Source organism: Equus caballus, chromosome 19 (genome assembly GCF_041296265.1).
Source record: "Equus caballus isolate H_3958 breed thoroughbred chromosome 19, TB-T2T, whole genome shotgun sequence".
Taxonomy (NCBI): domain Eukaryota; kingdom Metazoa; phylum Chordata; class Mammalia; order Perissodactyla; family Equidae; genus Equus; species Equus caballus.
The window spans coordinates 3,856,873-3,871,185 of NC_091702.1; the positions used below are offsets into that span (position 1 = coordinate 3,856,873).

Consider the following 14,313-nt stretch of genomic DNA (forward strand, 5'->3'; position numbering starts at 1 on the left):
AAAACCCAAAGCTTGCATAATTCCAGTCCCTTCTCCATGGGGTCACTGGCATCTGCCTGCTGTTCACAGCACTCTGCTCTCCCCTTAGGTCCACGCGTCGGCAGCAATCTAATCCCAGCCTGTGGTTTGGGACCACAGAGAATGTGTTCACGGTGTCATTACCATGGTGTTTGTGAGGGCGCGTTTCTCCCCCTTATCTTATTTCATTATTTCATGCAGAGCATGTACAGTGAACCCGTTCTCTATTTCCTCACAGAATACGGAGACTAGACATTAGCATTTATCAAGATTATACTTAAACTCAAGAATGAGAAAAAACAAGCACAATTCATAGAAGAAGGTACAGCTGGCTGGCAGATTTGGCTCTTCCCACAATTGAGCCCCAGCATCTTTATGGCTACAGGGCTGGTCTTGACTCAGTTTGGGCTCTGTCTGGGGTTTTCTGTTTTTGTTTGTTTTTTCTTTTTGGTGAGGAAGACTGGCCCTGAGCTAACATCTTTTGCCAATCTTCCTCTTTTTTTTTTGAGGAATATTGTCACTGAGTTAACATCTGTGTCAATCTTCCTCTATTTTATGTGGGATGCCACCTCAGCATGGCTTGGCAAGCGATACTAGGTTCTCACCTGGGATCTGAACCTGTGAACCCCGGGCCGCTGAAGCAAAGCATGTGAACTTAACCACTATGCCACTGGGCCAGCCCCCTTTTTTTTTATCCCTAACCCCTCTGTGATGCCCTTGAAGATGCCACCTCTCCTCAGTGTCCAGGCCCAAGAATCAAGGTGCAGAGTGTCTCTACTCTGCACATATTCAACACTGTTTCCATTGGACCTTATTTGCATCACAAGGACATGTCTTCTTCAAAGCTTCTTCTGAGAGAGTGTTTTTTCTTCCTGTCTTTCTTTTGTCATCATTATTATATTTTGTGAAAACCCATGCAGTCCCAACAGAACAGTCTCATTTCCTTAAAGTAGGATTATTAAGCTTAAATAACACCTCAATCATACAGAGTATCTCTTACCACAGTGAGTTCCTTGCACAAATCCTCTGTGTTTCTTCTCCTCTTTGGAAGGCTCAGCACACTGTTTCCGTGATTTCTCCCTTTAAATGTCTCTTCTTAGTGAGGCTCTCATTCACTACCTTATACTAATTATATAATTGCTGTCTGTATGCCACAAAGAGCAGTGTTTGAAAAATATTCTTAAGAGCTTCAGAAAGAGCTAAAGAAAGGGGGTTACTTCCCATTGTTATCTCATGGAATGGATGTAATACATATTATTTGCCAGCTGTAGTAAAATGTTTGGAAATGTGCCTTAGCAGATAGGTGCGTGCTGAGTTCTGTGAGACAATTCTTTCACAGTACGCAGGCAAAAGCCCAGCTGAAGGCGGTAATGTGCAAAATTGAATGTGTTACATGAAGGTGTTCCTTAAGAGCTAGAAGCAAGAGTGGTATTTCTCCCTGTGATCTCAGGGCATGGAGGCGATCGATGCTCTGTTCTGGCACTAGTGAAAAGTTTGTAATGTCTCATACCAAGAGGTTCCCATGCAGCTACATCAAAGCTGAGTTCCGTGGGAGCAGTCGTATAGTCCATGAGAGGCCGGCTGCATGGCATCAAGTGCAGTGTTTTAAAATGGTTCTACGAAGATCTTCCCCAAGAACTAGAAGCCAGAGTGTCTCTGCCCTGTGTTCATTCTCTGAACAGATGTTATAGACATTCTGTCCAAGCCGTACTGAAAAGTTTGACATCTCTTAAACCAAAATGTTACTGACTGGTGATTTATATGCTTTGCTAAGAGAGGGCGTTCTTTATGGCATGTGAACGAGTGGCCGTCTGTATGCCACAAAGAGCACCATTTGAAAAATATTCTTAGAGAGTTTCATAAAGAGGTAAAGGAAGTGGGTTACTTCCCACTGTTATCTCGTGGAATGGATGTAACAGATATTCTCTCCCAGCTATAGTGAAATGTTTAGAAATGTGCCTCAGTGGATAGGTGTGTGTTGAGTTCTGCGAGAGAATTCTTCCTTGTATGCAAGTGAAAATCTGGCTGAAGGCAGTAACATGCAACACTGAATGTGTTACATGGAGGTGTTCCTTATGAGCTACAAGCTAGAGAGAGCCCTCCGTGTGATCTCATGCATGCACGCCATAGATTTCTGTGCTGGCTCTAGAGGAAAGTTTGAAATCTCTCATAGGACAATGATCCCAAGCTGCTACTTCAAAGCTGAGGTCAGCGGGACTGGTCTTCTTGTCCATGAGAGGTTAGTGAAAAGTTTGAAATGTCTCATACCACAAGATTCCCAAGCAGTTACTTCAAAGCTGAATTCAGTATCACAGACTGTCAGTATGTGATAGCCATTTACAGAGGCAATAAAAATTAGAGAGGGTGAGCTGTATATATCATGGAGTGAGAGAAAACAATATTTAAATCCTTGTCTCTTACTTTATCTAACATTTTATTATCTCTTTTTGGTAATGCCTTACAATACATGCAGTATATTAATAAAATTATACATGGACCTGTATATATATATATATGTATATAATATATATGCACATATATTAAACAGTATTGGGCATGGGCTACTAAGTATATTGTTTTACATGTCCTGGACAGTGATCTTCAAAGTGTGGGGACCACTGTGACTTTAAATTCATATTTAGCCTGGTGCCCTCTGGCTGCGACATGAGAGCAGAACCCAACATGCTGTGGGTAAAGATTATGTTGGTGGCAACTATGTGTTGTTTGGTTCTAGCAGTTGAGATAAACGTACCCCTTTACTAGATTAAGCTTTCAGAGAAATAGTGACAACTATTTAATCAACTATTCAATTTACCTTTTATAAACTTATATGTATCAGACAGTTTTAGAGCAATATTCCCAGTTATGAATTTCTGAGTATGAGTCAAGAATACTGATTACCTGTATTACCTTATGCATTAATCTCTATGAGCTAGTATAATTACAAGTGACCTTGAAAACATAATTTAACACTCTCCCATCTCAGAAGATGATTCTGAGTAAATATGGTGATTTTCCAATTTTTCAGTATCATACAAGTCTTGGATTGAATTAATTGCATAAAATAGTTTTTCCTGCAACACTTGCACATAACACAAGAAAGTAATTGCTAAATTATTCAGTGAAATTTTACCAAGTGTTCTGATATCTTGATTAAGACATGAGGTGAAACTGTCTTTATTATTGGAGACCTAAGCATTTTTTCAAGGCATAGGAGGATTTCCCTATATTAAGAGCAGTCTCAAAAAAAGGATCACCATATGATTACTATGATGCAACCTCATGGACACCATAAAGTAGAAAAATATAGGGTTTTTCCTCTTAAAAACCTATACCTTGACTTTAGCAATCCTTTCTGAAATGAAGAGCATTTATACAAGGAATCTCTGAGATGGAAACTAAACTGGAAGTGAACCAGGATGATTGGCTGGTGATAACGTGGTAGAGGCAGAAAAATGCCTCCCAAATATGTTCACATGCAAATTCCTGAATTCTGTGAGCACAGTGGTTATATGACAAATGGGAATTAAGGAGGCAGATAGATCTAAAGGTAGTTTTCAGCTGACCTTGAAATTGGGGGATTATCCTAGATTTATCCAGGCAGTCCCAATATAATCACAAGTGTCTTTAACTGTGGAAGAAGGACAAAAAAGAAAAGTATCAAAGTGATGGGAGAAATATATATGATCTTTCCCAATAGCATAAAATTTACTTCACATCAGCTGTAGAAAAACCCATGAATTATTTTTATATGCCCATTACTGTTCTGGGTGGTGTACATTAAACAAAGGAATGCAGAATAGTGAAGAAACGCTTTGTAAGGAGTGAGCCTCAGGTACTGTAGGAGTGTAGACAGTGGACATCTTATACAGGTATGATATGAACATATATATATATGTGTGTGTGTGTATAATTTGGCTTAGAAGATAATACTGAGGTTGTATTTTTAAGCGTTTGTACAAGATAGTGTTAAGAACAATTTTCTGAAATAAAAATTATGGAATTGGTGATTATTTTGACTATGGAATAAATAACGATGATGATGATGTGAGCTCTATTTATTTTTCTAGTATAAAATACTTTTCCTATTTGCCAATGAGATGATCACTTTCTACTTATGTTACTATTACACTATGCTTTTTTTCCCCAAGCTGGCATTGGACTCTCAGCCAGTACCTTCCTTCTCATCCAGATCTTCACACTCTTTCTGGATTACAGGCCTAAACTCACCAACCTGAGCATCTGTCACTTGGCCCTCAATCCCACGGTGATGCTCCTTACCATGGTGCCCTTGGAGTCTCCAGACCTGTTTGACTCACTAAACTTTCGTATCGACTTCAAAGGTAAGGCCCTTTTCTTGAGCAGTGTGATGAGGGGCCTGTCCGTCTGCCCTACCTGCCCCCTGAGCGTGCTTTAGGCCATCACCATGAGCCCCAACAGCTTCTGGTTGGCAAGGTTTAAACAGAAATCTACAGGTTACATCTTCCATTCATCTTCTACTTTCGGTTTCACAGTTTGTCTCTCAGTAGTAAGCTGATCTTCCATACTGTGGCTTTTTCCAGTGTGACCAAGCCCAGTATGCTAAGTCTTAGGAAATACTGCTCCGTTTCCCCCATGAGCTGTATCGTCAGGAGCCAGTTTTTCTTGTTGGCATTATTTAGGCATGTCGCTTTTGTAGGAGTGATGCTGGTGTCAAGTGCACACATGGTGATTCTCTTATTCAGACAACAGAGGAGGTCCCTGCACCTTCACAGCACAAGCTTTTCACCAAGAGCCTCCCCAGAGAAAGGGCCACTCAGACCGTCCTGCTGCTGGTGAGTTTCTTTGTGGTCATGTGCTCAGCGGATGTCCTCATTTTATCCTCCTCAACCCTCTTATGGGCATGTGACCCAGTCATGCTGGGTTTCCAGAGTCTTGTGGTCAATGTTTATGCTACTGTCACTCCTTTGGTGCTAATCAGTTCTGATAATCAATATGCTGCAAAATGCGACAGAAGTGCCCTCAATTCTTAGCAAGCGAATTGTCTGAAAAATAGATCATTCTGTTATCACTTAGATTATTTAAGTAGCACCCAGATTAGCTATCTGATTTAAGGAAAATGTATGGAATCACACTTCTGATATGTCTAAATACTTTTAATGCTGCCAAGTTCGCTGTGGGTTCTTTGGTTCAATGTCCATGATGTTCTAATATTCCGATAAGTTTACAAGTTTCTTACTTTGATTTTGAGTTTTAAACCTTCATACGGAAAGACTTTTCTTTCTTGAAGAAAAGTCTCTTAAGAAGCTTCTGTTGGTAATCAAATCTCTTAGAGTTTATTTTTTCCTTATTGATTACAGATATTTTAGCTAACTATCCAATTCCAACAGTCTTAACATTGATTTCTCTGTGTTCTGACTGCTATCAAGTCTATGGAGATTTTGCTCTCACTTTTGTAGTTTACCTCTATGACTGCTTTTAAGTTTTTCCCCTCTTTGGTGTTATGCAGTTTGACCATTATTTCTAATGTGTATTTTTTTATTTTTCTCTTTGAAACAATGAAGGTCTTATTTCAAGATTTGTGTCTGGTTTTCAAATGTAGAAAAATTTAATCATTTTTCATTATTGTGTTTCATTGTTTTTATGTATTCCAGTAAAACAATTAAATATGTTTTATTCCTTCTCATTATACTAGTCTTTATACCTCTATGATTATACTTTCTATCACTTTGCCTTTTTTTTTTTTTTTACTATATTTGGATTCATTCTGCTCAATTTCCTAGTACACTATTCCTCTCATTGGCTGTCTAATTTAATCTTTAACCTATACATTATATATAGATTACATATTTAGTTTTCTTCATTTCTCCTTGCCTCTTTTCTAAACATTCTTGTCCACTTTATAATTTTTTTCCCTTTCCACATTATTTTGATTTCTTATTTTTTCATTGTATTGACTTAAAGATTTTAAACACAATCCCAATATCTAATGTTTATGTGACATCTCATATCTTGTAACCCTTCATTCTGGTAGCATAGTTCCTTCTGTGCTTCATAATTCATAATTTGGTTCTTACATTTGGGAAATCTCACATTTTGGATATCTCAAATCAGTATATTTACTTGTTTATTCCAGTTGACCTGGGACAAGATGATCAATCTTGTCTTGTGATCAGCTAGTATCCTGAGGGAACACTGGCCTCTTCCTTTTATTACTTTTCTGAATATTTCTTTTGAATCATTTCTGGACCTGGGAAATTCTTAAATTTTCCTTTCCACTCTGCTAGCCATTTTAAGGATTCTTGCATTTTTTGAGGATTTTTACTTGCTCGCATTAAAATAGTTATTGGAATATATACTATTTTTCTCTAAAAGCATAAACACCCATATTGTTCAGATGAGTAAAATATTTTGCCTAGATATTTTCTAGCAGACAATAGTATCTCACGAGACATCCTAGGTTTCCTGATTTGAACTGCCCCAATTTGTCATATATTCTAATTACTTATAGTGTGATTATTTTCTTAATATTGGAAATTATTTTTGTATTTTGAGTGCATTTCTGAATTTATAATCTTCTACTTCAGTGAATACTACCTGTCCATGGCCAGAATTGATGCTTTTCTAGAGCATTAAGTTAGTGTTGGTAGAATGAGTTATATAAAGGTCCTTTGACTCTAGTTGCCATGATTCCTCCTTGGCACACCATTGCCTCTGTAAAATAACCTCAGTTTGATTTTTATTTTTAATCCAATAGTTCTTTAAAATGATCTTAAATAAAATTTGTATGTTACTAGATATTATTTGTTGGTTGCACTTTAATTGGTAGTTTCTATTGTCATTTCATAGTGCAAGAAATTATGACCTGTAGGATTTCTGCTTTCATGACGTTATTCACTTTTTTTAGATCTAAACCTTTTCCATTTTAAAAATCTTCTCTGATATTTGAAAACAATGTATATCCTGTGATTACTGGTCATAAATGCTTTCTATTTGTCCATCTTCTTAACTAGTTAAACTTTCTAACACAGTTACTTAACACTATTTTTCATTTATCTGTTATATACCAACACAATTTATTTCTACGATGATCTTAATGCCATTAAATTTTTTTATAATAAAATTTTTTTTACAGCAGGTTTAGATTCACGACAAAATTGAGAAGGTACAGAGAGATCTCGTATACCCACTGCCCCCGCACATGCATAGCTTCCCTCATTATCAACATCCCCACCAGTTAGGTACTTTCTTTTTTTACCAGGAAGATTGGCCCTGAGCTAACATCTGTTGCCAAACTTCTTCTTTTTTAATTTTTCTCCCCAAAGCCCCAGAACATAGTTGTGTATCCTAGCTGTAAGTGATTCTAATTCTTCTATGTGGGATGCTGCCACAGCATGCTTGATGAGCGGTGCATAGGTCCATGCCCAGGATCTGAACCCGTAAACCCCGGGATGCCAAAGTGGAGCATAAGAACTTAACCTCTTGGCCATGGGGTAGGCTCCCAAGTTTGGTACATTTGGTACAATTGATGAACCAGCAGTGACACATCACAATCACCCATAGTGCATAGTTTACATTAGGGTTCACTCTTGCTTCAAAAGTCCTCAAAAATACTAGCAAACCAAGTTCAACAACACAACAAGAAAGATTATAGACCACAATCAAGTGAGATTTTTACTGGAGATGCAAAATTTGTTCAACATACACAAATCAATGTGATATACCACATTAATAGAATGAAAGAGAAAAACCACATAATCATCTCAATAGATGCAGGAAAAGCATTTCACAAAGTTCAACATCCATTCATGATAAAAATGAACAACAAAATAGGTGTAGGAGGAAATTACCACAACATAGTAAAGACTCTTTATGAAAAACCCAAGATCATAACAACAAAAGGGGAGAACTGTAAGTTCTAGTAGATGGCAATGATGCCTACTCTCACCACGTCTATTTAATGTAGTACTGGAAGTCCTATCCAGACCAATTAAGCAAGCAATAGAAATAAAATGCACTGAAGTAGTAAAGAAAGCAGTAAAATTGTCTCTGTAGATGAAATGATCCTACATGTAGAAAACCTTAAAGAAACCATTAAAAATATTGTTAGTACTAATAAGTGAATCCAGTAAAGTTGCAGAATACAAAATTAACATACAAAAATCAGTTGTGTTTTGAACCAGCCCTGATGGCCTAGCGGTTAAAGTTCGGCGTGCTCTGCTTGGGCAGCCTGAGTTTGGTTCCCGGGCGCAGAACCACACCACTCATCTGTGAGTAGCCATGCTGTGGCGCCAGCTCTCAAAGAACTTACAACTATACACAACCATGTACTGGGGCTTTGGGCAGGTGGGGAAGGAAGGAAAAAGGCAGAAGATTGGCAACAGATGTTAGCTTAGGGTGAATCTTTCCTTGCCAAAAAAAAAATCAATTGTGTTTTGTTACACCAGCAATGCTCTATCTCAAAAGTAAATTAAGAAAACAATCCCATTTATAATAGCATCAGAAACTATAAAATACTTACAAATAAATTTAACCAAGGAGGTGAATATTCTGTACACTTAAAAATATATGACATTGATGAAATAAATGGAAGACAAAAATAAATGGAAAGATATCCTGTGTTCATGTATTGGAAGAATCAATATTGTTAAAATGTCCATACTACTCAAAGTGATATGCAGATTCAATGCAATCCCTGCCAAAAGTCCAATGGCATTATTCACAGAAACAGAAAAGCAATTATAAAATTTTTGTGAAACCACAAGACCTCAAATAGCTAAAGCAATATTGAGCAAGAAAAGCAAAGCTGGAGGCATCACACTTTCAAGTTCAAATTACATTACTAAGTATCTTTTCATGTGCTCATTGGACATTTGTATAATTTATTCCTGTATCCTGATTTGTTGTGATCACTAACAAGTAAAACGTTCTCTGATAGAGTATTTTATCTAAATTAATTTACTTATAAAATTTTTCAATCCGTATAAAATGATTTACTCAATGAATGTGGTTATCTCATTTAATTTTGATTATGTTGGTTCATTTGAGTTGATTCTCTTATTGACGCATCCTGTATGTCTGAAATAAACTTTTCTCTGTCATTTTGTATACTTATAAACTAATATTATGTCCAAATTCATAACTCACATTGGCTCAGTTTTAAAGATTTGGTAAAATGTGTGCAATAGGCACACAACATCTTTCTATGGCTTTTCTTTTGTAACTGCTTTATACAACAGATTTGAAGGAAGAATCTTAAAATCTTAAAAACATGGGAAAAGGATCATTTAAAACAATCAAAACTTTTGGTTACTGCTTCCAAATACTTACAGTTTATTTGTGTTTTTCCGGTTTGTCATTCTTCTTCATTCAGTTTTGGTATCCTATATTTAACAGAAATCACTTTTTCTCTCAGTTTATTAGTATAAGGTTGTTTATATTAGTCCCTAGAGGCTTAAAAAATCTCTAGCAACAGTTTTATCTACTGTTCATTCTTAATATTGTTTGTGTGTCTTTTTACATTTTTCTCAACATTGCACTAACCTTTTTTTAGTACTAATTTTATTCATTTTTATTACATTGCATGGAACATCTGTTCTAAATTTTATTACTAATATTATACTTTATACATTAGCTGCATTTATCATATGTTTATATTTATAAATTCCAGAGTCTGACATTAACACACATATTGTTAGGAATCTACTATTCTAGTATGAGAATTTGCATCTATCTCATTTCCCCTAACTACTATTGAATCAAATACAGTGCACACCTTTTATATGAAGCATCTTCATTGTCTTTTAGTGTAAAAAATTCTAATTATTCATTAGAAATATTTCCCAGTTTTTAAGTTTTTTATATTTTAAAATTCCTTAATGTACTGTTTCAAAAGTATTATTACTTAATGGTTAGCAAACTTAATCCCTTTGATTAAAATATTTATATTTGAGGGGCTGGCCTGGTGGCACAGTGGTTAAGTTTGCACGTTCTACTTCAGCAGCCCAGGGTGGGGTTCACAGGCCCAGATCCCAGGTGTGGACCTACCTACTGCTTATCAAGCCATGCTGTGGTAGGCGTCCTACATATAAAATAGAAGATGGGCACGGATGTTAGCTCAGGGCCAGTCTTCCTCAAAAAAAAATTTATATTTGATGTGTACCTGAAATTTACATAATGTTATAAACCAATGTGACCTCAATAAAATAAAAAATAATAAAGTTAATCACTCAAAAACATATATATTTCATATTTGTTAAAACTTTCTTTGATATCGATTTATTTCAGTTGTTCCACATGTGCTGAAAAATGTGATATAAAGCACCAGGTTCAATGTATGTCCATTAGGTCAAACTTGTTCATTCTATTTTCCAAATTTTTGAATCCTTAATAAATTTCATGTGCTTCATCTAACGATAATCACAAAAGGTTTGTTGACCTTTTTCACTATTGTCAAAGAATATCCTAGTTTATTTCGTGATTCAAATGTGCTTGAAATGGATATTCAAACAGCAATAACCGCGCCCCTCCTGCACCCCAATAAAGGAACCATGACATTCACCCCCAGATGCCTTTTCCTCAGATCCTCTGTGGACAGTGAATGGTTCCACCACAGAATCATTCCCCAAAGTTCAGAATACATGGTCCACCCTTACGCCTCTTTCTCCTCAACAGGCCAATTGGGATCATTGCTTAACACTGACTATTCTACTTTTGAAGAGTTCCAAAACCCAGTTGGTTTTCTTTATGACTCTCATATTTATTAGCTACAAATTCAATCCTAATTAAAACCTCTTAATATGTTTCTTGTGTTCAATTTTCCCCACACAAGTCATTTTGTATATTTTAACCTGAAAATATTTGAATATGCTATTCTCTTACCCACCCCTTCAAAAAAATCACATATTTCAATGACTAACTTTATTCCTAGGAGTTAAGGCAATATGGCAAACCTGGTCTTGGATATCTTGCAGTGTCTGATAACCTTTTTTTCCCTCCACCTCCATCCCAGGCCACTTGTTACAGAGTCACTGTGTTTTCTTATTGTCTCGATCATCATTTTCCATTTCATTAAACTCTTCTTACAGTTCTGTGCCCCATTAATTCTAGAGCAATTTTAATTAAATGGTTTAAAGTTACATAGCCCTACAAACTTTCCATTGTCTCCAAATTATGAGGCCCTATTTTTTGTTTAATGAATTCTTAGACTCTCAATCTCCATTGCAACATTTAATAAATAGAAAGTATGAAAGGATTTTGCAAAACATTTAGTCCGTACCAGCTGTTCCTACAACATGATGTGTCCTATGAGGTCAGGGCCTCAGTATGTTGTTCATATTCTGTTATGTGACTGCTCATTGTGGTGCTTAAAGCTCTAAGAGGGGCACGTGGCCTGGCCCTAGGCACAGGGGGCAAGGGCACCAATCAGAGTGGCCAACAGCCACATCCACAGGTCCCGTGGCTCTGATTGACCTTTCAGCAGCAGCAGAGGGGCCAATGGGACTTCAGGTGGCAGCAGGAAGGTTCCCCTCTCAGGTGCCCCGTGCCTTGGGCAGTACCGCGGCTGCTTCTGTGCCCCATGAAGCCACTCCCTTGGCAGGGCCTGGGGAACTGTGGCATTGCAGGCTATGCCGCCCATTCCTCCAGCATCTCCAACAGCAACAGCAGCTGGGGGTTTCAATACATCTGAAACATCCTTATTGATTATTACCAAAGCATTTTCTTGTTTATTTTGAGAACCATGAAACCAAAATTATGGAGTCAAATGACAAGACATCAACTACTGGAAAGTAAGTGATCTTCCAGTTTTGTCTCTAATGCCTTAGTGTTCATTCTACTTAGCAAGTAACAGTAGGTGTTTCTTTGTAAGCAGCAAATCACTCTTGGCCGAACATTTGGCCGACATTTAAATCGAATACCATATTCCATTAATGTTTTGGTAGCACTTATAAGGAAAATTCCATATCTATGGTTAATAAGATAGCTTAAATTTGAAAAAATGCAAACATTGCATAATTATACTAAAAAGCTATTTTTTGGATTTCAGAATTTTAAACTTAACTGTGTATCCTGTATTTTCACTGGTGAATGTGGCAACCCCACTATAAAAGAATCATGGGATCTGAAAACATGGTACACACTTGGGAGAAACAGATTAGAAGAAAATCCCATAAAGGCCATGTAGTTTGGTTAGAGTACAAAGGATAACTGGGTCCTAAAGGACAAGTTAAAAATTTATAAAACTGAGTGCCTATCTCAAACAGTGGGGTTCTCTGGGATGAGGAGGAAACTCCTGAGCACTCTCAGAAGACAGGCAATGCACATCAAGTTCATGCTCACGGCTTGTTTACCATAGACTATTCCAAATATTGTAGGCCCCAAAGTATATTCATAATCATGGGTAAAACTGCAAAAATAACACCATTAAAGGGACCAGGAAATCGCTTTAGATCAGACACATGAAATAAAAAGAATAAGTGTAATGAAAGAAAGAAGCCATTTACAAGAACCCATGTGCTATTTTGCATAAGACAGCTATGTGACTTTGGAGATAATGAAGCTTGATGAAATCTGTTTCCTCATCTTCATAATAATATTATGAGTTGTATACTTTATTAATGCCATTTTAATACAGTTCTTTGTATTTGTATGGTGTATAATTATATATATCACAAAATAAAGTTGTGCATTTTGTTTTATAATAAAAAAGAAAATCATTTTCTTCAATTTCACCATATCTATGAACATTTTTGTAAATGAACGGTCATCAACAGCAAAAAGTTGTTACAATTGCAGGTGACCTGCTGAAGGGGTGTTAGTAGGTTCAGTAGCAGTCACTGGTAACTTGAGAAACACAGCTGACAATTGCAGAAAGAAAAATGCCTTTCTACCCAGTCAGTTCAATGAAAAGAACTTTGTGAAATATAAGTATAATTATGACGAGTATAAGTTACTGTTGAATCACTGAAATGCACCTAATATTCTTTGGCAATTTAACTTAGTATAGAGTGCAGCTGGAGGCAAAATGCTCGCTGACAAGGATATTCATAATCTCAAGACATTTTAATCTTAGGGCTCCTGAGGAAAACATGGGAAGGAGAAGTATCATTGCAAAGGCAGAAGAGAGAAAGACAGCAGAGGGGCTTCACCACTAGTCATGTGCTATAAATTTTTGGAAACACTAAGGCTCCTGCCTAGCAGTGTGCTTTACTGACCACCAGAACCAAGAAGATATGAGCAAAATAGAATAGTCTTTTTCTCTAAAAGCCTGCAACATCTTTTACCATCATTTTCCTGTGCATCACAGTAACAAGAAGTTAAGACTCATAGCAACTGCATCAGTTATCGAATTTGGAAGGAAACGGAGGACATGTCCTCTGTGCATCAGGTGCTCTCTTCAAGATCAGTCAGTGCCAGCCTCTCAGACATTCTCCCTCCTACATGCCTGAAATGCAGGGACTTTCAACATGAAGTGTATTTCAACAAACTAAAACTTCTCTAATGTTCAGAGGCTTTTTCCACTTTTCAAGTTTCCTGAGGTTTTGGTGTCCTCATGGATGACAGATAGACAATTTCTGTCCTCATCATTTTGTTCTTTTCTGTTTTCAACCTATCCTGATTCTATCCTCTCTGTCTTCCATTTTAAAGACACTAGAAGACACTAACCCTACTGAATCTAGACAATGTTGACTTGTGAGTTTCAACAACTAAATTGAAATTTACTTGTCACTTTTTGGGAATATATGTTTTTCTGAGTAAATTAAAATTTGAAACTTTCAAAGGAAAAGGCAGAATTACTAAATTAGAAGGTATGTTTTATAAGAATGCTTTGTCCTTAAATTTTGCAAATTATTGTCATTACTAAACATCTCAAGCTAATATAGAGTATATTTTATGTTTCAGTTTATTAAGAAAACATAAAATACTAAAAGTAAATTTATTATTTTAAGTTAATATTTCAGATCATGCTGAATATTATTTGCCCTCATTCATATAAGGTGGTCATTAACTGTACAGATATTTAATAAACATCAGAAGGTGATATTTACAGATAGTTTGTGGTAACAAGTAAAAAAATCCCTCTGTTATCAAATACTATAATGGAATGAAACAACATGATTTTTCTGGTCACTTGGTAAAATCTCATTATTGTAAAATGTTGAACACATCACATGTCTTATGACACCTTAATTTTAAACAGCCCTAAGATATTAGAAACATACAAAAATATCTCCAAATCTAAAAGAACAAAGAACTATGACTAAATCATTCTGATTAATTCAGACTCATGTTTTACAAAACAAAATTTCACATAAA

General features: G+C 36.4%; 1 protein-coding gene and 1 pseudogene across 14 annotated transcripts in view; one reads left to right on the forward strand and one right to left on the reverse strand.

The window, feature by feature from the left end:
- LOC102149377 (ral guanine nucleotide dissociation stimulator) overlaps positions 1–14,313 on the reverse strand; it is a 90,738-nt gene that overhangs the window by 51,755 nt on the left and 24,670 nt on the right. The window contains exon 4 of one of the 14 annotated variants that reach the window (XR_011428711.1): positions 9,328–9,380. The exons of the other annotated variants lie outside the window; for them this stretch is intronic. The gene's annotated coding sequence lies outside the window, so the exon portion shown is untranslated. The remainder of the gene's footprint in view (positions 1–9,327; positions 9,381–14,313) is intronic. 14 annotated transcript variants of the gene reach the window in all.
- EQUCABV1R-PS929 (vomeronasal 1 receptor equCabV1R-ps929 pseudogene) lies at positions 4,136–5,030 on the forward strand (annotated as a pseudogene).